This window comes from Pseudophryne corroboree, chromosome 5 (assembly GCF_028390025.1).
Source record: "Pseudophryne corroboree isolate aPseCor3 chromosome 5, aPseCor3.hap2, whole genome shotgun sequence".
In the NCBI taxonomy this organism is placed as follows: Eukaryota; Metazoa; Chordata; class Amphibia; order Anura; family Myobatrachidae; genus Pseudophryne; species Pseudophryne corroboree.
This window is the reverse complement of record NC_086448.1, coordinates 318,282,623-318,305,745: the sequence shown is the minus strand read 5'-3', so window position 1 is coordinate 318,305,745 and position 23,123 is coordinate 318,282,623. Positions and strand designations below refer to the sequence as shown.

General features: G+C 42.8%; 2 pseudogenes; one reads left to right on the top strand and one right to left on the bottom strand.

Moving 5' to 3' along the window:
- Positions 1-7,294: 7,294 nt before the first annotated feature.
- Positions 7,295-7,414, bottom strand: LOC134930671 (5S ribosomal RNA; annotated as a pseudogene).
- A 2,367-nt stretch (positions 7,415-9,781) lies between these two features.
- Positions 9,782-9,901, top strand: LOC134930670 (5S ribosomal RNA; annotated as a pseudogene).
- Positions 9,902-23,123: the final 13,222 nt, after the last annotated feature.

The window sequence follows — 23,123 nt, the reverse complement described above, 5'->3', positions numbered from 1 at the left end:
TAAGCAAGGTTCCTGCACACTGGGTGCTCCATTAGCTAACTCGGGAGCAGAAGGAAGCTCGGGTGAAGAAGCATGCTGCCAGGTTTGATGGCGGTCATTCAAACTCTGTCTAGGTGATCATCAGTGATGATGATTTCTGTTTCTACTGTTTTGACCCTGAGACCAAACAACTTTCAGCTGAGTGGACCCCACTTGGAGGTGCTCTGCCACAGAAGTTCCAACTTGAGAGCAGTGTGGCCAAGCAGATGGTGGCTGTTTTTGTGGCCAAGTAGCTACTGTACCCATGACATTAGAGAGCCTGACTGGGCCCAGGTACTTTTTGGGGGCATGGCATAATCATGGGAGGTGTGGCCCTGCACACTTAGAAAACAATACAGAAATAATAATACTCTAAGCGCCTCCGTAGCCACACTGCAGTCCAGCACAGAGCTGCATGTGTTGGGCTGAGGAGAAGAGCTGCTGCTGCCAAGTAAGGGGGGGGTGACTTTGGCCCATGCTGGGTCCCTCCATCAGGCTTGGGTAAATAGTACCTGCCCCACCGCTAAACCCCCCCCCATCCCCCGCCAGTCTGCTCCTTTGACTATACCCCTCTAGCAGCAGCGTACCGTCACTGGGGACTGGTACACCAACCAATGCCTGCTCAAGTGTTGGAAGCCATTTCCAGGTGCTGTCCAAGAACTTGCACTTGTGGTGCCCTTTTCCATCATGACAATAAAACTGCCCACAAGTCCAGGAAAGAGGTGGATTTTTTTTCTGCCCAATGCATGCATCCAGGAGCTTAGTCATCTGCCATACAGTCCAATCCTTGCTCCCTGCGACTTCTTCGTGTGTCCACAAATAAAGTGCAAGATGCATGGGACTCTTTTTTATTCACTGGAAGCTGCAGTGGATACCTTCATCCAACATAAAGAAGACATACCTGGTTCGGACTGAACCAGCTGCTTCACCATGTGAATTCAGTGCATGCAACTTTGCATAGCCATAGACTCATGTGGCGAATACTTTGTTTTTAAATACACTTTTTATGTATCTGGAAACTTATCACACATCCCTTGTATTACAGATTTCAATCTGTTGTTTAAAGCTTAATTGTTTTAAACGTCCGATATTAAACAAGGATAGTACAAGCAAACAAGAGCACTATTTACACAATAATAGGTGGTACTTTGCGGTTAAAGGGACTACCTTTTATTACTGTTTTTGTATGATATTTATTTTTTCATCACATTATTAACTAATATGTTTCAATAACATCTTCCTAACAAAACTGTAATATTTATGTTTGTAGCATTTAAATTTGCAGTAAACCGAATGCATATCCAGAGCCTTGAATTGATGGATTGCACCAAGGATACGTCCACCACAGAAACTTGCCTTCATAGGATTTGAGGGGTTGCCTTGCTGTACCTCTGTGCTTTTTGTTGTGCCACTTGATTGAACCCGTCATCCTTTCTACCTGTTGTGTGACCACAAACCTGTGATTTACCTGGAAGTGCCTAAAGCCTGATTCTTCTATTTCCTTGGGGCTCTATTGAATAACTTTTTCATTGCAAATTGCAGAAAATTTTCCGCTTATCGCATATTAATTACTGCCATATTTATATGAAATACCCTGCAGGGACAGCCAAATAAAAAATGGGCTGTCCCGGCGAGCTGTCAGTTGCTGCTGTTGGGAGAAAGTCTGAGGGATAATTCTCGGGGGCGGAGGGGGAGCATATGTGTTTTTCTGCTGGTGGGGGCGGGGGGCGACTGAAAAGTGATGGGACCATTTTTGTAGTTTATTACATTCTACACACTGGAGGTGTAATCCAAGTTTTGATCAAATTGTCCGTTTGGCCATTATCGTTCACGCAACGCAAGCCACGCATCAGTAATTACGTCATTATGTCACCCCCTTTTCATCTCCTTAGGGGAGGTTTATTAAAATTCTTACTACATAGTTTGCCTATTTCCCACATGAGGAATACCTATGTTAAATTTCAGCTTCCTATCATATCGGGAAGAGAATTAGTAATGAGTCAGTCAGTGAGTGAGGGCTTTCGCATTCTCATATAATTATATTATTCGTCCCCCTTTTGCAGCTGTAACAGCTTTCACTCTTCTTGGAAGGCTTTCCACAAGATTTTGGAGTGTTTCTGTGGGAATTTGTGTCCATTCATCTGTAGAGCATTTATGAGGTCAGGCACTGATTTTGGACGAGAAGGCCTGGCCTGCAATCTCCATTCCAGTTCATCCCAAAGGTGCTTGATGGGGTTGAGGTCAGGGCTCTGTGTGGTCCAGTCAAGTTCTTCCACACCAAATTCATCAAACCATGTCTTTATTGTCATTGCTTTGTGCACTGGGGCACAGTCATGTTGGAATAGAAAATGACCTTCCCCAAACTGTTGCCTCAAAGTTGAAAGCATAGCATTGTCCAAAATGTCTTAGTCTGCTGGAGCATTAAGATTACCATTCACTGGAGATAAGAGGTCTAGCCTAAAACTTCGAAAAACAGCCCATACCATTATCCCTCCCCCACCAAACTTCACAGTTGGCATAATGCAGTCAGACAGATAACATTCTCCCAGCATCAGCTAAACCAATACTTGCCACTTTGACTTCCAGAGAAGTGTGATTTATCAATCCACAAAACACGTTTCCACTGCTCCACAGTTCAGTGTCTGTGTGCTTTACACCACTCCATTCGACACTTGGCATTGGACTTGGTGATGTGAGGCTTGCATGCAGCTGCTCAGCAGTAAAAACTCATTCAATTAAGCTCCTGCACAGTTTTTGTGTTTACATTAATGCCAGTGGAAGTTCATAACTCTTCAGCTATGGAATCAGCAGAGCACTGCAACTTTCATGCACCATGCCCCTTAGCAGTCATTGGTCTTCCGCTTCGTGGCTGAGTTGCTGTTGTTCCTAAATGCTTTCAATTTCTAATAATATCACTTTGCAGTTGACCGTGGAATATCCAGCAGGCATAACATTTCATGAATTGTCTTATTGCAAATATGGCATCCTATCACAGTACCACGCTTGAAGTCACTGAGCTCTTCAAAATGTATCACAAATGTTTGCAAATGGAGACTGCATGGCTTGGTGCTTGATTTTAAACGCCTGTGGCAACGGGTCTGATTGAAACACCTGAATTCAATAATTTACAGGTGTGGCCAAATGCCTTTGTCCATATAGTGTGTATATATAGTGCCCTCAAATATTAAATAAACACTGTGCATCTGTGCCCTCCTCCTAGCCATACTGTATACTATAGCCATACTATATACTCTCCGTCCGGTGTTACTGTGAGCTGCTGCCGTCAAGGAAGAGGAGACCAGTGTGGATCCTGAGGTAGGCAACGCTGCAAGCAGGGACATTTTATATATATATATATATATATATATATATATATATATATACATATACATATACTGTGTATATATATATATATATGTATATATATATATATACATACAGAATGTAGCTCTGGTTGGCACTCCTTACAGTTAGAATCCAAATGCCTGGGTGCCCTCAAAGGGGTAATCATAGATGTAGATAGAGGTTGCGGCACTCACGGGACTAAGAAGCAATACCACCTCCGGTACAGCATTTTCACAATAGGGCATCTAGTCAATCCAAGGCCAGTCAACGTTTCATTTTATTGAAATAAAATGAAACGTTGACTGACCTTGGATGGACTGGATGTCCTGTTGACAAAATGCTGTACCTTAGGTGGTATTGATTGATAGTCCCGTAAATGCCGCAACCTCAATCTACATATATATATAGATATAAATACACTGCTTAAAAAAAATAAAGGGAACACTAAAATAACACATCCTAGATCTGAATGAATGAAATATTCTTATTAAATACTTTGTTCTTTACATAGTTGAATGTGCTGACAACAAAATCACACAAAAATTATCACTGGAAATCAAATTTATTAACCCATGGAGGTCTGGATTTGGAGTCACAATCAAAATTAAAGTGGAAAAAAACACTACAGGCTGATCAAACTTTGATGTAATGTCCTTAAAACAAGTCAAAATGAGGCTCAGTAGTGTGTGTGGTCTCCACGTGCCTGTATGACCTCCCTACAACGCCTGTGCATGCTCCTGATGAGGTGGCGGATGGTCTCCTGAGGGATCTCCTCCCAGACCTGGACTAAAGCATCCGCCAACTCCTGGACAGTCTGTGGTGCAACGTGGCATTGGTGGATGGAGCGAGACATGATGTCCCAGATGTGCTCAATTGGATTCAGGTCTGGGGAACGGGAGGGCCAGTCCATAGCATCAATGCCTTCGTCTTGCAGGAACTGCTGACACACTCCAGCCACATGAGGTCTAGCATTGTCTTGCATTAGGAGGAACCCAGGGCCAACAGCACCAGCATATGGTCTCACAAGGGGTCTGAGGATCTCATCTCGGTACCTAATGGCAGACAGGCTACCTCTGGCGAGCACATGGAGGGCTGTGCGGCCCCCCAAAGAAATGCCACCCCACACCATTACTGACCCACTGCCAAACATGTCATGCTGGAGGATGTTGCAGGCAGCAGAACGTTCTCCTTGGCATCTCCAGACTCTGTCACGTCTGTCACATGTGCTCAGTGAAAACCTACTTTCATCTGTGAAGAGTACAGGGCGCCAGTGGCGAATTTGTCAATCTTGGTGTTCTCTGGCAAATGCCAAACGTCCTGCACGGTGTTGGGCTATAAGTACAACCCCCACCTGTGGACGTTGGGCCCTCATACCACCCTCATGGAGTCTGTTTCTGATTGTTTGAGTAGACACATGCACATTTGTGGTTTGCTGGAGGTAATTTTGCAGGGCTCTGGCAGTGCTCATCCTGTTCCTCCTTGCACAAAGGTGGAGGTAGCGGTCCTGCTGCTGGGTTGTTGCCCTCCTACGGCCTCCTCCATGTCTCCTGATGTACTGGCCTGTCTCCTGGTAGCGCCTCCATGCTCTGGACACTACGCTTACAGACACAGCAAACCTTCTTGCCACAGCTCGCATTGATGTGCCATCCTGGATGAGCTGCACTACCTGAGCCACTTGTGTGGGTTGTAGACTCCGTCTCATGCTATCACTAGAGTGAAAGCACCGCCAGCTTTCAAAAGTGACCAAAACATCAGCCAGAAAGCATAGGAGTTGAGAAGTGGTCTGTGGTCACCACCTACAGAACAACTCCTTTATTGGGGGTGTCTTGCTAATTGCCTATAATTTCCACCTGTTGTCTATTCCATTTGCACAGCAGCATGTGAAATTGATTGTCAATCAGTGTTGCTTCCTAAGTGGACAGTTTGATTTCACAGAAGTGTGATTGACTTGGAGTTACATTGTGTTGTTTAAGTGTTCCCTTTATTTTTTTGAGCAGTGTATATATATATATATATATATATATAAAAACACATATATATCCACCAAAGGAAGGGCACTCACCACTTTTTTCATTATTAACAATGCAAAGTTTTTTTATTTCTTCAATCCTCGGGATTGAAAAATAAAAAAACTTTGCCATTTTTAAAAATGAAAAAAGAAAGTGGTGAGTGCCCTTACTTTGGTGGATATGGACATTTCCAGTGGGGAATAACTAAGGAGCACACTGCATGGTGAATAAAAAGTTGAAGGAGAGTGTATCTATGTAAATTTGGATATATATATATATATATATATATATATATATGCAGAAAAGGAAAAAATAGCGCCACTTGTGGTATGTTAACCTTCACAATTATGTATAATATATGTCCAAAAATACACTCCCTTGGTACAAAGGGTGTCAGCAGGCCCCTAAATAAAAACAGCAGTGGTAAGCTGCTGTAAAAAGTGTTATAGAAACCAAGAATATGGGCACAAGCGACCAATGGTGTCTATAGTAAAGGAACGTAAAAAGATTTTATATAAAAAGAATGAGCATATTTATTTTACACGAGTAAAAACACTGATATACTTTGATTTAAAAAAAAATAAAAATGCTTAAGCATAAGAATTCATAAAAAATGCATAAAAAATACACGAAAATGTGATTAAAAGAGAAGAAAAAATCTAAAAGTACAAGGTACACATCAGTTTGTAGTAAATGTGTAGAAAGTGCTTATCTTAGGTTCAGGAGGTTGGTCTGGGAAAGATCATGGAATGCCCAACGCGTTTCGTGCTTCAGGACTTCATCAAGGGTAGTGTGGTACTGGGACAGGGCTTGTATTTATACCTCTGTCAATTAGAAGACTATGTGTGACATCACTTCCTCCCACAGTGATGTTTGGGGAGAACAGAAATCTTAGTGTGTTTTATATTTAAATGATTTGTATATGAGTAATACAAATGTCTCTAAACAAAGCTAATCCTTATCACATATTTAAAAAACGAGTAGTTTAGTGAGTGTAGGTGATTTGTTTACAATGTACTGACAGCAGGTACTTCCGCCCCACTTCCGGTGGTACGACAGGCTCTACTACGCTTGCGTCCACTTTTGTGTTCATGATCAGATGTCGGAAGTCCCAAGCGGGCTCTTCTGCGCATGCGCCCGCTTCCGCACTTGGTAGCACGTCAATGAAGTCACGTTGCTTCCGTCAGACGCCACGTCCGCGTCATCACGTCACGTGTTGGAACCCGGAAGCTCTGTGTGCCGTGGAGAGCGTGCTGGAATCGGAACTCCTCTGTTAGGCCGCGCGTCACTTCCTTTAGGGATTACATTCAGTGGATGATATCCGGGGTTTAGTTGAGACGCACGTGAACCGCAAATGGTGTTTCTGAAAACATTTTTTCAATAGTGGGTCCCAATGTTAAATTCACAATTTAAGATTGTTCTGTGTGACTTCTTCATTTGGATCATATATGGATATATAGTTTGTTGTCCCGGAAAACATATGGAGAAAATAAAAAATATATACATTACCATGAAATCATGACAGGCTTATTAATAACCAGATATGTATTAATTTGTATGGAGAAAGTAAAATTGAAATTACCAAAGGATCATGACCGACTTATTTAAAACCAGATATATATTAATTTCTATTTAAATGAACCATATAACTAATAAATGTTAATAAAAGGTATTAATAAATTAATAAATATAGTGCATTAGTAAATAAAGTGCCTGTGCTGCTACGTTACTTATATCTCTTAACAGTATACGAGAGTGTGAGTGCTACATTGATGTGTTTTGTGTATAGTGCATTAGACTATATCCATACTTCATAGTAAAATGGTGAGGGCCAGAAGTGTTTAGGGGTTGTGTGAGTGAATGGTGATATATTTGGTTTACAGCTGTTTCACTGGTTTAGGAACTCTCATGTGCATGCAATGTCTCTACAGCACCTAGTCTTCTCCGGAGGTCACCCTCCTTGATACTGGCCAGGCCCATAAAAATGCTTAGCTTCCACGATCGGACGAGAGTGGGCGTACCATTTTGGTATGGCTGTAGTCTACTTAGCACCAGTTCACCAGTGGTTTTTCACAACTGAAATATAACCTAGAAATAAGAATAAAGCGCCATTCCCAAACACCACAGTGTTTATTATAAAGGGGTGGGGGGGGTGGGGGGGGTGAAGGGTTAACAAGAAATTAGAATTCAAAGAAAAGGAGAAATCTCATAGCTTTCATTGAAACCAGTCGGATGCATCGTCTTCAATTGGAAAATCCAAAACATTTCCCTTCTGGATAGCAGATTCGCCAGGTCGCCACTTCTTTCGCCCAGTGCGACATGTTCTATGGCTTTATATGTTAAGGCCTCAGGATTGGAGTTATGGTGCGACAGGAAATGTTTGGAAACTGCATGTGTTTCTACCTTGTTTTTGATGTTCCGAACGTGTTCTTGGATCCTTAGTTTCAGCTGCCTTTTCGTCTTCCCAATGTTTTTTTTACCACAGTCACATTCCAAGAGGTAGATTACAGATGTTGAATTGCAGTTCATACATTCTTTAATCTTGAATTCTTTCGCATCACCTGTTGCAGAGAAGGTCTTCCGGTTTGGATGTAGGTACTTGCAAATATTACAATGTCCACACTTGTAACTACCTACACACCTGATGAGGGGTTCTTTCTTGTTGGTCACCGATCTTAACATGCTTGGTGCCACTAGGTCCTTGAGATTTTTGGACTTTTTGAATATAATTTCAGGTTGTGGTGGTAATATGTCTTTTAGAACCGGGTCCATTAATAAAATGTTCCAATGGGTTTTCATTGATTGTCGGATGATTTTCTCGTGTCTGCTGTAGGTTGTGATAAAAGCAGTGGAGTCCTTTTTTGGTTCCCTGTTCTTGTACGTTAGAAGGTCATTTCTCTCCAGAGTGCTTGTTTTAGTTACCGCCTTATCGAGAATGTTGGTAGGATATTTCTTTTCCAGGAATCTATTTCTATATTTCTCGAGTTGGTTATTGCATTCCTCTGTTTCGCTGCAATTCCTTCTGATTCTATGAAACTGGGAATAGGGGATATTATTTTTCCACTGTTTTAGGTGATTACTCCTGTAGTCCAGGTAGCTATTGGTGTCTACTGGTTTGATGTAATTCCTTGTGACAATTCTGTTTTCTTTCCCCACAAGAATGAGGTCCAAGAATTCAATTTGTACCTGGTCCACTTTGGAAGTGAATGTGAGATTCAGGTCACATAATGACCTGAATCTCACATTCACTTCCAAAGTGGACCAGGTACAAATTGAATTCTTGGACCTCATTCTTGTGGGGAAAGAAAACAGAATTGTCACAAGGAATTACATCAAACCAGTAGACACCAATAGCTACCTGGACTACAGGAGTAATCACCTAAAACAGTGGAAAAATAATATCCCCTATTCCCAGTTTCATAGAATCAGAAGGAATTGCAGCGAAACAGAGGAATGCAATAACCAACTCGAGAAATATAGAAATAGATTCCTGGAAAAGAAATATCCTACCAACATTCTCGATAAGGCGGTAACTAAAACAAGCACTCTGGAGAGAAATGACCTTCTAACGTACAAGAACAGGGAACCAAAAAAGGACTCCACTGCTTTTATCACAACCTACAGCAGACACGAGAAAATCATCCGACAATCAATGAAAACCCATTGGAACATTTTATTAATGGACCCGGTTCTAAAAGACATATTACCACCACAACCTGAAATTATATTCAAAAAGTCCAAAAATCTCAAGGACCTAGTGGCACCAAGCATGTTAAGATCGGTGACCAACAAGAAAGAACCCCTCATCAGGTGTGTAGGTAGTTACAAGTGTGGACATTGTAATATTTGCAAGTACCTACATCCAAACCGGAAGACCTTCTCTGCAACAGGTGATGCGAAAGAATTCAAGATTAAAGAATATATGAACTGCAATACAACATCTGTAATCTACCGCTTGGAATGTGACTGTGGTAAAAAAAACATTGGGAAGACGAAAAGGCAGCTGAAACTAAGGATCCAAGAACACGTTCGGAACATCAAAAACAAGGTGGAAACACATGCAGTTTCCAAACATTTCCTGTCGCACCATAACTCCAATCCTGAGGCCTTAACATATAAAGCCATAGAACATGTCGCACTGGGCGAAAGAAGTGGCGACCTGGCGAATCTGCTATCCAGAAGGGAAATGTTTTGGATTTTCCAATTGAAGACGATGCATCCGACTGGTTTCAATGAAAGCTATGAGATTTCTCCTTTTCTTTGAATTCTAATTTCTTGTTAACCCTTCACCCCCCCCCCCCCCGCCCCCCCTTTATAATAAACACTGTGGTGTTTGGGAATGGCGCTTTATTCTTATTTCTAGGTTATATTTCAGTTGTGAAAAACCACTGGTGAACTGGTGCTAAGTAGACTACAGCCATACCAAAATGGTACGCCCACTCTCGTCCGATCGTGGAAGCTAAGCATTTTTATGGGCCTGGCCAGTATCAAGGAGGGTGACCTCCGGAGAAGACTAGGTGCTGTAGAGACATTGCATGCACATGAGAGTTCCTAAACCAGTGAAACAGCTGTAAACCAAATATATCACCATTCACTCACACAACCCCTAAACACTTCTGGCCCTCACCATTTTACTATGAAGTATGGATATAGTCTAATGCACTATACACAAAACACATCAATGTAGCACTCACACTCTCGTATACTATTAAGAGATATAAGTAACGTAGCACATGCACTTTATTTACTAATGCACTATATTTATTAATTTATTAATACCTTTTATTAACATTTATTAGTTATATGGTTCATTTAAATAGAAATTAATATATATCTGGTTTTAAATAAGTCGGTCATGATCCTTTGGTAATTTAAATTTTACTTTCTCCATACAAATTAATACATATCTGGTTATTAATAAGCCTGTCATGATTTCATGGTAATGTATATATTTTTTATTTTCTCCATATGTTTTCCGGACAACAAACTATATATCCATATATGATCCAAATGAAGAAGTCACACAGAACAATCTTAAATTGTGAATTTAACATTGGGACCCACTATTGAAAAAATGTTTTCAGAATCACCATTTGCGGTTCACGTGCGTCTCAACTAAACCCCGGATATCATCCACTGAATGTAATCCCTAAAGGAAGTGACGCGCGGCCTAACAGAGGAGTTCCGATTCCAGCACGCTCTCCACGGCACACAGAGCTTCCGGGTTCCAACACGTGACGTGATGACGCGGACGTGGCGTCTGACGGAAGCAACGTGACTTCATTGACGTGCTACCAAGTGCGGAAGCGGGCGCATGCGCAGAAGAGCCCGCTTGGGACTTCCGACATCTGATCATGAACACAAAAGTGGATGCAAGCGTAGTAGAGCCTGTCGTACCACCGGAAGTGGGGCGGAAGTACCTGCTGCCAGTACATTGTAAATAAATCACCTACACTCACTAAACTACTCGTTTTTTAAATATGTGATAAGGATTAGCTTTGTTTAGAGACATTTGTATTACTCATATACAAATCATTTAAATATAAAACACACAAAGATTTCTGTTCTCCCCAAACATCACTGTGGGAGGAAGTGATGTCACACATAGTCTTCTAATTGACAGAGGTATAAATACAAGCCCTGTCCCAGTACCACACTACCCTTGATGAAGTCCTGAAGGACGAAACGCGTTGGGCATTCCATGATCTTTCCCAGACCAACCTCCTGAACCTAAGATAAGCACTTTCTACACATTTACTACAAACCGATGTGTACCTTGTACTTTTAGATTTTTTCTTCTCTTTTAATCACATTTTCGTGTATTTTTTATGCATTTTTTATGAATTCTTATGCTTAAGCATTTTTTTTTTTAAATCAAAGTATATCAGTGTTTTTACTCGTGTAAAATAAATATGCTCATGCTTTTTATATAAAAAATATTTTTTACGTTCCTTTACTATAGACACCATTGGTCGCTTGTGCCCATATTCTTGGTTTCTATATATATATATATATATGTTTGTCGCCCAGGGGCCTCCACAGACCTTAATCCAATTCTGCACCGGCCACATGTGTTCCCTGAGGGGACCAAATTTATTCGGAGGGGCTGCCAACATAGAGAGTTAAGTAAGGCTAAAGCCAAAGCTCTCTCTAAAAACAGAGAGGACATTCTTAGCAGTACCACATGTAAAAATATGGATAAGTTCATCCCGTGGGTTGATGAGTATAATACAAAGAGCAAACGATACTAAGCAATGGACTAGGAGTTATGGCCTACTGTGTCAACAGACCCTGATTTACCACTATTATTGTACAGTAGGATTATGCCTAGCTACACCATAGTAGAAATAGTAAGGATATACTGGTCAAATGTTATAGGGTATATATTGATTTCCCCACATTTTCAGAATAGTCAGAAGAAAGATTGTTACAAGTGTTTGGAATGCACCACCTGTAGTTATCTTACCCCCGAGTGAGATTGTGGTGCATCTGTATTCTGGTAAAAGTTTTAGAATATTAGGTGGCCTCTGGCCTGTTTAAAGTACTAACGGTGCAACACTGGTGCGCCATCCGTGTGTACTACAAACTGGCAGCAGTGAGAAATTTTCGCCTGCATAAGCACAGTATGGCCAAATTGAGATCTAAAAGTATTGACAATGTTCCATTCTCTATCCGTGGACACAACAGTCCAGAAAAAGACTACAACTTGAATCGAGCTGGATTTTTCATCTTGACACTTTACAAGGGTTCTTAATGACTCTTTGGGGTTAAATAATTTTTTTATAAAGTAATTTTTTTTATAATCTATTTTTCAGCTTATACCATGTTTGAATTAGTGAAACTCCATTAGGCTGCAGGCGTGCATGGTTTCTGCCCTGGGGATGATTACTATATGTTGCTGTCACTTAAATATGGGGGTGCAGCTTTATGGGGAAGGGGTGTGGCCACAGAATAGTACCAATTCACATTGCATGGCACAGTAGTGTCTGTTATTCACATTACATCACACAGTAGTACCCCTTACACACATTACACAACAGTAGAGGCACTTGCACACATTACACCACAGCGGAGCCCCTGATACACATTATGCCAGGTAGAGTATCTGATATACATTATGCCAGGTAGAGCCCACATTATGCCAGGTAATGTACCTGAAACACATTGTGCCAGGCAGAGCCCACATTATGCCAGGTAGAGCCTCTGATACACATTATGCCAGGTAGAGCCCCTGGTACACATTATGCCAAGTAGAGCCCACATTATACCACGTAGAGCCCTGATACACATTATGTCAGGTAGAGTCCACATTATGCCAGGTAGAGCCCCTGATACCCATTATGCCAGGCAGAGGCCACATTATGCCAGGTAGAGCCCATGATACCCATTATGCAAGGTAGAGCAAGGTAGAGCCCACATCATGCCAGGTAGCACCCCTGAAACACATTATGCCAGGTAGAGCCCCTGATACACATTATGCCAGGTAAAGCCCACATTATGCCAGGTAGAGCCCCTGATACACATGCCAGGTAGAGCCGCTGATACACATTATGCAAGGTAAAGCCCACATTATGCCAGGTAGAGCCCCTGATACACATGCCAGGTAGAGCCGCTGATACACATTATGCCAGGTAAAGCCCACATTATGCCAGGTAGAGCACCAATACACATTATGCCAGGTAGAGTCCACATTATGCTAGGTAGCTCCCCTGATACACATTATGCCAGGTAAAGCCCCTAATACACATTGTGCCAGGTAGAAAACACATTATGACATGTAGAGCACCGATACACATTATGCCAGGTAGAGTCCACAATATGCCAGGTAGAGCCCCTGATACACATTATGCCAGGTAGAGTCCGCATTATGCCAGGTAGACCCCTGATACACATTATGGCTGGCAGAGTCCACATTATGCCAAGTAGAGCCCCTGATATACATTATGCAAGGTAGAGCGCTGATGCACGTTATGCCACGTAGAGCCCACTTTATGCCAGGTAGCACCCCTGAAACACATTATGCCAGGTAGAGTCCACATTATGCCAGGTAGAGCCCCTGATACACATTATGGCTGGCAGAGTCCACATTATGCCAATTAGAGCCCCTGATACACATTATTCCAGGTAGAGTTTGCATTATGCCAGGTAGAGCCCATGATACCAATTATGCAAGGTAGAGCCCCTGATACACATTATGTCAGGTAGAGTCCACATTATGCCAGGTAGAGCCCCTGATACCCATTATGCCAGGTAGAGGCCACATTATGCCAGGTAGAGCCCATGATACCCATTATGCCAGGTAGAGGCCACATTATGCCAGGTAGAGCCCATGATACCCATTATGCAAGGTAGAGCAAGGTAGAGCCCACATCATGCCAGGTAGCACCCCTGATACACATGCCAGGTAAAGCCCCTGATACACATGCAAGGTAGAGCTACTGATACACATTATGCCAGGTAAAGCCCACATTATGCCAGGTAGAGCCCCTGATACACATGCCAGGTAGAGCCGCTGATACACATTATGCCAGGTAAAGCCCACATTATGCCAGGTAGAGCACCAATACACATTATGCCAGGTAGAGTCCACATTATGCTAGGTAGCTTCCCTGATACACATTATGCCAGGTAAAGCCCCTAATACACATTGTGCCAGGTAGAGCCCACATTATGACATGTAGAGCACCGATACACATCATGCCAGGTAGAGTCCACATTATGCCAGGTAGAGCCCCTGATACACATTATGCCAGGTAGAGTCCACATTATTCCAGGTAGACCCCTGATACACATTATGGCTGGCAGAGTCCACATTATGCCAAGTAGAGCCCCTGATATACATTATGCAAGGTAGAGCGCTGATGCACGTTATGCCAGGTAGAGCCCACTTTATGCCAGGTAGCACCCCTGAAACACATTATGCCAGGTAGAGTCCACATTATGCCAGGTAGAGCCCCTGATACACATTATGGCTGGCAGAGTCCACATTATGCCAATTAGAGCCCCTGATACACATTATTCCAGGTAGAGTTTGCATTATGCCAGGTAGAGCCCATGATACCCATTATGCAAGGTAGAGCCCCTGATACACATTATGTCAGGTAGAGTCCACATTATGCCAGGTAGAGTCCCTGATACCCATTATGCCAGGTAGAGGCCACAATATGCCAGGTAGAGCCCATGATACCCATTATGCAAGGTAGAGCAAGGTAGAGCCCACATCATGCCAGGTAGCACCCCTGATACACATTATGCCAGGTAGAGTCCGCATTATGCCAGGTAGACCCCTGATACACATTATGGCTGGCAGAGTCCACATTATGCCAGGTAGAGCCCCTGATACACATTATGCAAGGTAGAGCGCTGATGCACGTTATGCCAGGTAGAGCCCACTTTATGCCAGGTAGCACCCCTGAAACACATTATGCCAGGTAGAGTTCACATTATGCCAGGTAGAGCCCCTGATACACATTATGGCTGGCAGAGTCCACATTATGCCAATTAGAGCCCCTGATACACATTATTCCAGGTAGAGTTTGCATTATGCCAGGTAGAGCCCCTGATACCCATTATGCCAGGTAGAGGCCACATTATGCCAGGTAGAGCTTATGATACCCATTATGCAAGGTAGAGCAAGGTAGAGCCCACATCATGCCAGGTAGCACCCCTGATACACATGCCAGGTAGAGCCCCTGATACACATGCCAGGTAGAGCTCCTGATACACATTATGCCAGGTAAAGCCCACATTATGCCAGGTAGAGCCCCTGATACACATGCCAGGTAGAGCCGCTGATACACATTATGCCAGGTAAAGCCCACATTATGCCAGGTAGAGCACCAATACACATTATGCCAGGTAGAGTCCACATTATGCTAGGTAGCTTCCCTGATACACATTATGCCAGGTAAAGCCCCTAATACATATTGTGCCAGGTAGAGCCCACATTATGACATGTAGAGCACCGATACACATTATGCCAGGTAGAGTCCACATTATGCCAGGTAGAGCCCCTGATACACATTATGCCAGGTAGAGTCCACATTATGCCAGGTAGACCCCTGATACACATTATGGCTGGCAGAGTCCACATTATGCCAAGTAGAGCCCCTGATACACTTTATGCAAGGTAGAGCACTGATGCACGTTATGCCATGTAGAGCCCACTTTATGCCAAGTAGCACCCCTGAAACACATAATGCCAGGTAGAGTCCACATTATGCCAGGTAGAGCCCCTGATACACATTATGGCTGGCAGAGTCCACATTATGCCAATTAGAGCCCCTTATTCCAGGTAGAGAGTCCCTGATACACATGCCAGGTAGAGACCACATTATGCCAGGTAGAGCCCTTGATACACATTGTGCCAAGTAGAGCCCACATTATGCCAGGTAGAGCCCCTGCCAGGTAGATGGGGTGGGATGTGTGTGTCTGTGTGTTGGTTGTCTTTCTCCCCTCTCCAGAGGACACAAATTTACCTTAGAGTAGACACTGCAACCACAGAGCGGGAAGACGGGAGGGGCAGAGTGTGCAGATGACAAGCTACAAGCTACCATTCTATGTAACACTGAAACAAGTAGCCAGGCGCTGCAGCTACCTAGAGTGCACATACATTGCGGCGCAGACCTGGGGATGTTGCCAGCGGTTCTGCCCCCACAGTGCATATGTGCTGTATGTCAGGCAGCGCTGGCACACAGCTAGTTACGGCTGTTTGTGTAATGTTAATCTAACCTAGTGTTGCCATGTGAGTTATATAGATGTAGCTGCTTGTGATGGGGGTGTGACTTCCTGTCCAGGCTGCTTTTGTTCAACATGACTACTTGGAACTAGCATGCAGTGTTTGTCTTCATTTAATACATCTGAAACATGGTGTCAGAAGTTCCTGAGCCCACAAATGATGCTGATTATTGGCAGAGCAGCAGCTCAAGCTTATGAGAAGACCTGCAGTGACAAGAAAAGGATAAGGATTGCATAGATATCAAGTGGATTGAATCACCATTGTGTTAAACTTGTCTGCCTTCTCTGGAGTGGGAGTACAACAACATGGCAACTAACAACAATATTCCTCCACCTGATGGGATGCAGATGAGTGGCAATTTGTGCATCAACTGGGAGAACTTTAGAGCTGAGTTTGAAGATTTTTCTTTAGCTACTGGCCTGAATGATAAATCAGCTGAGGTGCAAGCAGCCACACTGAGGAGAGTGATGGGCAGTGAATGCCGTCATGTTTATAAGCACAGCCTGAGTCTTTCTGCGCAGCAACAAACAGATGTAAAAGCAATACTGGATGCATTGGAGGCATACTTTAAGCCTGCAAAAAACGTCATTTATGAAAGGTATATTTTTGGCTGCAGTAAACAAGAGGAAGGTGAATCCATTGATAAATTTGTTACCCGGCTGAGAGAAAAGGCAGCAACCTGTGAGTATGGCACATTGAAAGATGAACTTATACGAGATAAATTAGTATTGGGCATAAATTGTGAAAACACACGCCGCCGTCTCCTGAGAGAGCGGAATTTAGATCTGTCAGCAGCTATTGAAATGTGTCGCACAGCAGAGCTCACTGACCAGAGAATCAGAGCAATAGACAGACAGATTGATAATGTCAATGTTACAGACAGACAACAGCACAGCAGGGTGGTTTGCTGGATAGCCCAAAGTGTGCAAATCGGCAGCAGAACTCACCAGCAGCCAAATATATGGCCTGTAAATACTGTGGTAATAGGCACAGGCTAGGGAAAGAGCAGTGCCCAGCATTTGGGAAAACCTGTAGATCATGTGGTATTACCAATCACTTTGCTAAAATGTGCTTATCAAACAAGAGCTGGAATAAAGCAGGGAAAGTACACATAGTAGATGAAACACCTGGAGCTGATACCCATAGTGCTGAGGTGATTTATTCAACAGAATGTATTGGTACTATAAGATAAGAAGGCCAAAAGTGGTTTGCACATCTGACTTTGAATAATAAGAGGCAACCATGTCAATTAGACTCAGGGGCAACATGTGATGTTATGAGTCTGGAAGATAAGATGAAATTGGCTCCTAGAGTTCCATTACTGCCAAGTGACACTAAACTGAAGCTGTATTCTGGAGAGCTGATGAAATCATTGGGACGGTTCAAAACAGAATGCGTTGTTAGTGGACATACCCATGTGCTTACTTTTGAAATTGTAGAGGCCCACCAGAAACCATTATTGTCAGGTTCCACATGTGAGCGTTTGGGGTTGATGCAATTTACTATTCCTTCTGAGTTACATAAGATGGAACATGATTTGTCTGGACCATTGAGGAAAGAGCAAATAATAGAGGCCTATGATGATGTGTTCAAGTGGCCAGTGAAGTCTGTTCCTGGGGAAGTACATTTTGAACTTGATCCAAGTGTTCCACCATTCCAGTGTGCTCCACGCAATGTGCCTATAGCCCTCAAACCGAAAGTGAAAGCTTTGCTTGATCAGTATGAAGCAGATGGGCATATTGCACCTGTGACTGAACCAACGGACTGGATTAGCAATATGGTCATTGTGGCAAAGCCTGACAAGTTAAGAATCTGTATTGATCCTAAATTTTTAAATCAAGCACTGCGAAGATCTCATTATATTATGCCGACATTGGAGGATGTTTTATATAAGCTGTCCAAAGCAAAAGTCTTTACACTGGTTGATGCACGTGATGCATTTCTGCAATGTAAGCTGGATGATAAAAGCAGTTATATGACAACCTTTTGGACCCCTTGGGGTAGGAAAAGATGGCTTAAACTTCCTTTTGGAGTTTCCGTAGCACCTGAGGTTTACCAGCGAAAACAACACGAATTGCTGATTGGACTTAGCGGCATTGAGCCGATAGCAGATGATATTCTTGTGGTTGGCTGTGGCGAGACAGTAAAGGAAGCGGAGGCTGATCATGACCGCAAGTTGCTAGCGCTATTGGATCGTTGCAGACAAGTGAAATTAAGACTTAGTGTGAAGAAACTGCAATTTAAGTTGAATGAGGTTCATTTTCATGGTCATATCCTGTCCTCTGAAGGTTTGAAAGTTGACCCTGAAAAAGTTAGAGCTGTCTTGGAAATGCCAAAGCCCACTGATGTAAAGTCTGTGCAACGTTTGATTGGGTTTGTGACATATTTGGCCAAATTTATGCCTCGCCTCTCAGAGGTATGTGAACCCCTGCGCAGGCTTCTGGACAGAGATTCGATATGGCACTGGCTTCCAAAGCATGATAAAGCTGTGGAGGAAATAAAGCATTTGGTCACAGTTACACCTGTGCTGAAGTATTATGATGTTACCAAGCCAGTAACTGTACAAAGTGATTCGAGTAAAACTGGACTGGGATGTTGCTTGATGCAAGAAGGACAACCAGTTGCATTTGCTTCAAGAGCATTGACTCCAACTGAGCAGAATTATGCACAAATTGAAAAGGAGTGCTTGAGCATTGTCTTTGCTTGTTCCCGTTTTCATTATTTTCTATACGGCCGGGACGTGATCACAGTGGAGACTGATCATAAACCACTAATTGCCATCTTTAAAAAGCCTCTTCTGTGTGCACCTAAAAGACTTCAGAGTATGATGTTAACATTACAGCATTACAATCTCTGTGTCACCTACAAGCCAGGCCCTGAGATGTATATCAGTGACACTCTTAGTAGAGCAATAGCTATGGATGGGAGTTCTGGAGCAGCTCAGAGTTATCACACAGTGTGCACCATGCATCCGGTAATGACTGACTTTGCAAAGATTAACCAGGCAGATTATCTGAATGTCACTGATCGGCGACTGCAGCAGGTTCAGCAGCACACCATGACTGATGAGAGCCTGCAGATTTTGAAGTCTATTGTACTGGCTGGATGGCCGGACTCAAAAGAAGAGACACCAATCATAGTGAGGGACTATTGGTCATTTAGAGATGAGATCAGCGTACAGAATGGCATTTTGTACAAAGGGCCAAGAGTCATCATACCAAAATCTTTAAGATCCGAGATGCTGGCACGCATACATTCCAGCCATCTTGGAGGTGATGCATGCTACAGACAAGCAAGAGATACATTGTACTGGCCTAACATGCAAAGTGAGATTAAGAACTATGTTGGTAACTGCTCGGCATGCAATGAATATGCTCATGCACAACAGAAAGAACCTATGATGTCACATGAGATACCAGTGCGTCCATGGCAGATTGTGAGCATGGATTTATTTACTTATGCAGGCAAAGACTTTCTGTTAATAGTGGACCATTATTCTGATTTTTGGGAAATCGAGCTTCTCCCAGACTTATCATCTGAGACTACAATAAAGCACTGCAAGGCACAATTTGCACGTTATGGCCAGCCTGAAAGAGTGATCTCTGACAATGGACCACAGTTTGCATGTGAACAATTTAGACGATTTGCCTCTGAATGGGAGTTTGAGCATGTTACTTCATCCCCACGTTATCCAAAATCGAATGGTAAAGCTGAGTCTGCAGTTAAGATAGTAAAGAATTTGTGCAAAAAAGCTAGCAGTGATAATACAGACCAATGGAAGGCCATATTACATTGGAGAAATACACCCACCGAGGGCATTGGGACTAGTCCTGCACAGCGTCTGATGTCAAGGAGACTTAAGACATCTTTACCAGTTGCCAGCACTTTGCTCTATCCGTGTGTAGTCCAAGGTGTGCCTAAATTGCTACAGCAGAGGAAGCAGATTTCTAAGCTGGGGTATGATAAATCTTCTAAGGAGTTGCCTGAACTTGCTATTGGTGAGCCAATTCGCATGAAGCCCCTTCCTGGAGATCGCACAGGCCGTTGGAGACTTGGTACCTGTGTGCGCAAGGTTGCACCACGCTCATATCTTGTGGATGTGGAAGGTAATTTGTACAGACGCAATCGTGTGGATTTGCGAGTAGCTGAAGGGACAATACTACATGAGAATGTTGGGCATTCCGTTCCTGGCTTGATTATGGAGCCGGTTGCGCCAATGGTGAATCAGGAATTTGAAAGGCCACAGATTGTTATACCTGAATTTGGAGAAAATGAGAACATGGAACATGCAGACATTCCAGATGGCAGTCCATCATTATCACCCGCTAGAGTTATACAGACTCCTGCCCAACGAACTTCATCTCCGACTCAACTTCCTGTTTTTACTCGTAGTGGCCGTCATTCACGGCCACCTGACAAACTTGATTTATAGTTTCAAAATAAACAAAGTAATGGAGGACATTGTTAGCATTGTTAGTTATGTTATATCTGCAGCATAAAAAAAAAAAAAAAAAAAAAAAAAGGAAGATGTTTGTGTAATGTTAATCTAACCTAGTGTTGCCATGTGAGTTATATAGATGTAGCTGCTTGTGATGGGGGTGTGACTTCCTGTCCAGGCTGCTTTTGTTCAACATGACTACTTGGAACTAGCATGCAGTGTTTGTCTTCATTTAATACATCTGAAACAACGGCCCTGTATATAAAAAAAATACAGATTTAGCCATGCTCCTCTTGCTGCGATATATAACGGCCAGGGCCCTCTACTGTTATGTGTGATAGCTTCACTTATGTATACTATCATCTACAGTACTCCATACTCCCTTCCAAGGCAACTAACCCTTGGTTTCCACCACCCTGCTGCTTACTTTAGCGCTTTGACCACAGTGTTTAATAAGCAAGTACTCGCCTTGTATTAAGCAGGGCTGCAACTAGGGGGAGGCAAAGGGATCTTCTTCTATGGAAAGGAGAAGGGCTCTGTGAACCCACGCCATCTGAAGTTGGCATAGGTTCCCAAAGGCAAATGCTGAAAACTTTCAGTTTTTGGAGTTTGTAAAAAATTAGGTGGTCAATCAAAGCCTCTAATAATGAATGGACCTGTTACTAAAAACATGTGGAAGCTATCATTTACCCATGTGTAGTGATAATGAATAGGCCCCACAGAGAGAAAACATTGTGGGCAGAAGGCAAATAGACATTTTGGTACCATATAGATTCTACTCTTAATGCTATTTCATAAAATATGTTTATACTTCCTCTAGTCAGGGATGCTTGAATTATTTTTAATACGTCTTTAATTACGTTTCATTATATGAATACATTTTACTATATGGTAAAGTTTTCTAGAATAAAATGGGAAATATTTCTCATAGATACCTTAGGAAGATTTCTTAAATTCCATTTGCACATCTCAATCCCTCACAAGTAAAAGGGTGAGATTTATTTTCCATAGAAGAAAAAAATATATATTACAGACCACCCAAGAAACCAAAATAAAGATAATATTCACACACGTGCCAATTTATTTGTAGTCAAAATAAAGACTTTTTTCCACCACTGCAATACTAAGTTATTTTCATTTCTTCTGCAAAAAAATGTGAATATTTTGACACTTGAAAAAAAGATGTAAAAGGTCCATCTGTTGGTGACACTAGAGCATGTAGGTATATAATATATTATTAATGCGGTTAGTAAAAAAAGAAATATTATTTTCTTACATAGGGCCTAATTCAGAGTTGTATGCAATCTGCTCCTGTTACTGAGCAGGAGCCGACATTTTGGTGTCACCCCTCAGCAGGTGACACCCAGGTGCGGGCGCGTGGTCTTCAGTATGCCGAATGTCGGGATCCCGGCGCACAGTATACAGGCGCCGGCATCCCGACACCCGGCATACCGACAGCTATTCTCCCTCGTGGCGGTCCACGACCCCCCTGGAGGGAGAATAAAATAGTGTGGCGCGCATAGCGCGCAACCGTGCCCACAGCGTGGCGAGCGCAGCGAGCCCGCAAGGGGCTCCTTTGCTGGCGGTCGGGCTCCCGGCGCCGGTATGCTGGTCGCCGGGAGCCCGAACGCCGGCATACCTTACTACACCCGTGCGGGCCGCACTCCCCTTGTGACATCACTGTAAGCAATGTCAATGTTGTGTGCAGTGTGGCAATTATTTTCTACTGCACATGCTCCAAAGCCGCACTGCGCACGCACAGAGGATTTATTTGTAAAATGAGTGACAGGTAGTCAGCATTTGGGGGAGGTAATGGGGAGGTGGCTAGAAAAAAGCTGATTTGTCAGGACCGTTTTCTGGACACGTCTAAGTCAGCCACTGTGAAGTCGCTCGCATCTGGAATACACTTGGGGGGTATATTTACTAACAGTCGATTTTGGTTCCATTTAAAATTGACCAGAATAAAACCAGCATCCCCGCAAAATCGACTACAGTGGTTCTATTGCAAATGACTCATTTGCAAAAAGTCAATTTGAGTTCCTTTTAAAAATTGCTGTGATGTGAGTTCTATTTTGAAGTTTTAAAAGTGTTCTATTCATAAAAAATCATCCCAAAATCGTCAATAATTATTATTATTATTATTATATTTTATTTATAAGGCGCCACAAGTGTTTCGCAGCGCCGTACAAAGGATAGTACAGGGAGACAAAACTTAGCATAACAGTAAATAAATAACAAAAATGGGTGCAGGTAACAAAGAACACCACAATTCTCAAAACATAATACAGCTTAGATGTAAGTAGCGAGGGAGTAATCATTGTACTACTTGGGGCTGGCGGCCATAGATAGAGAGGGGCCATTTACCAGTAGGAGAAAAAGCAGGTAAAGATGGTCGCTGAGTGAAATGTGTCGAGAAGAGGGCTTAGATAAGAGGAAAGAGGGCCCTGCTCTGAAGAGCTAACAATCATTTAAACATTGTTCAAACATCAACCCAAAATTGACCCAGAATAGACAAAAAAAATTTCTATTGGTCAAAACAGGTTACAAGAACTGTTACTCACAAACACCTTCATTC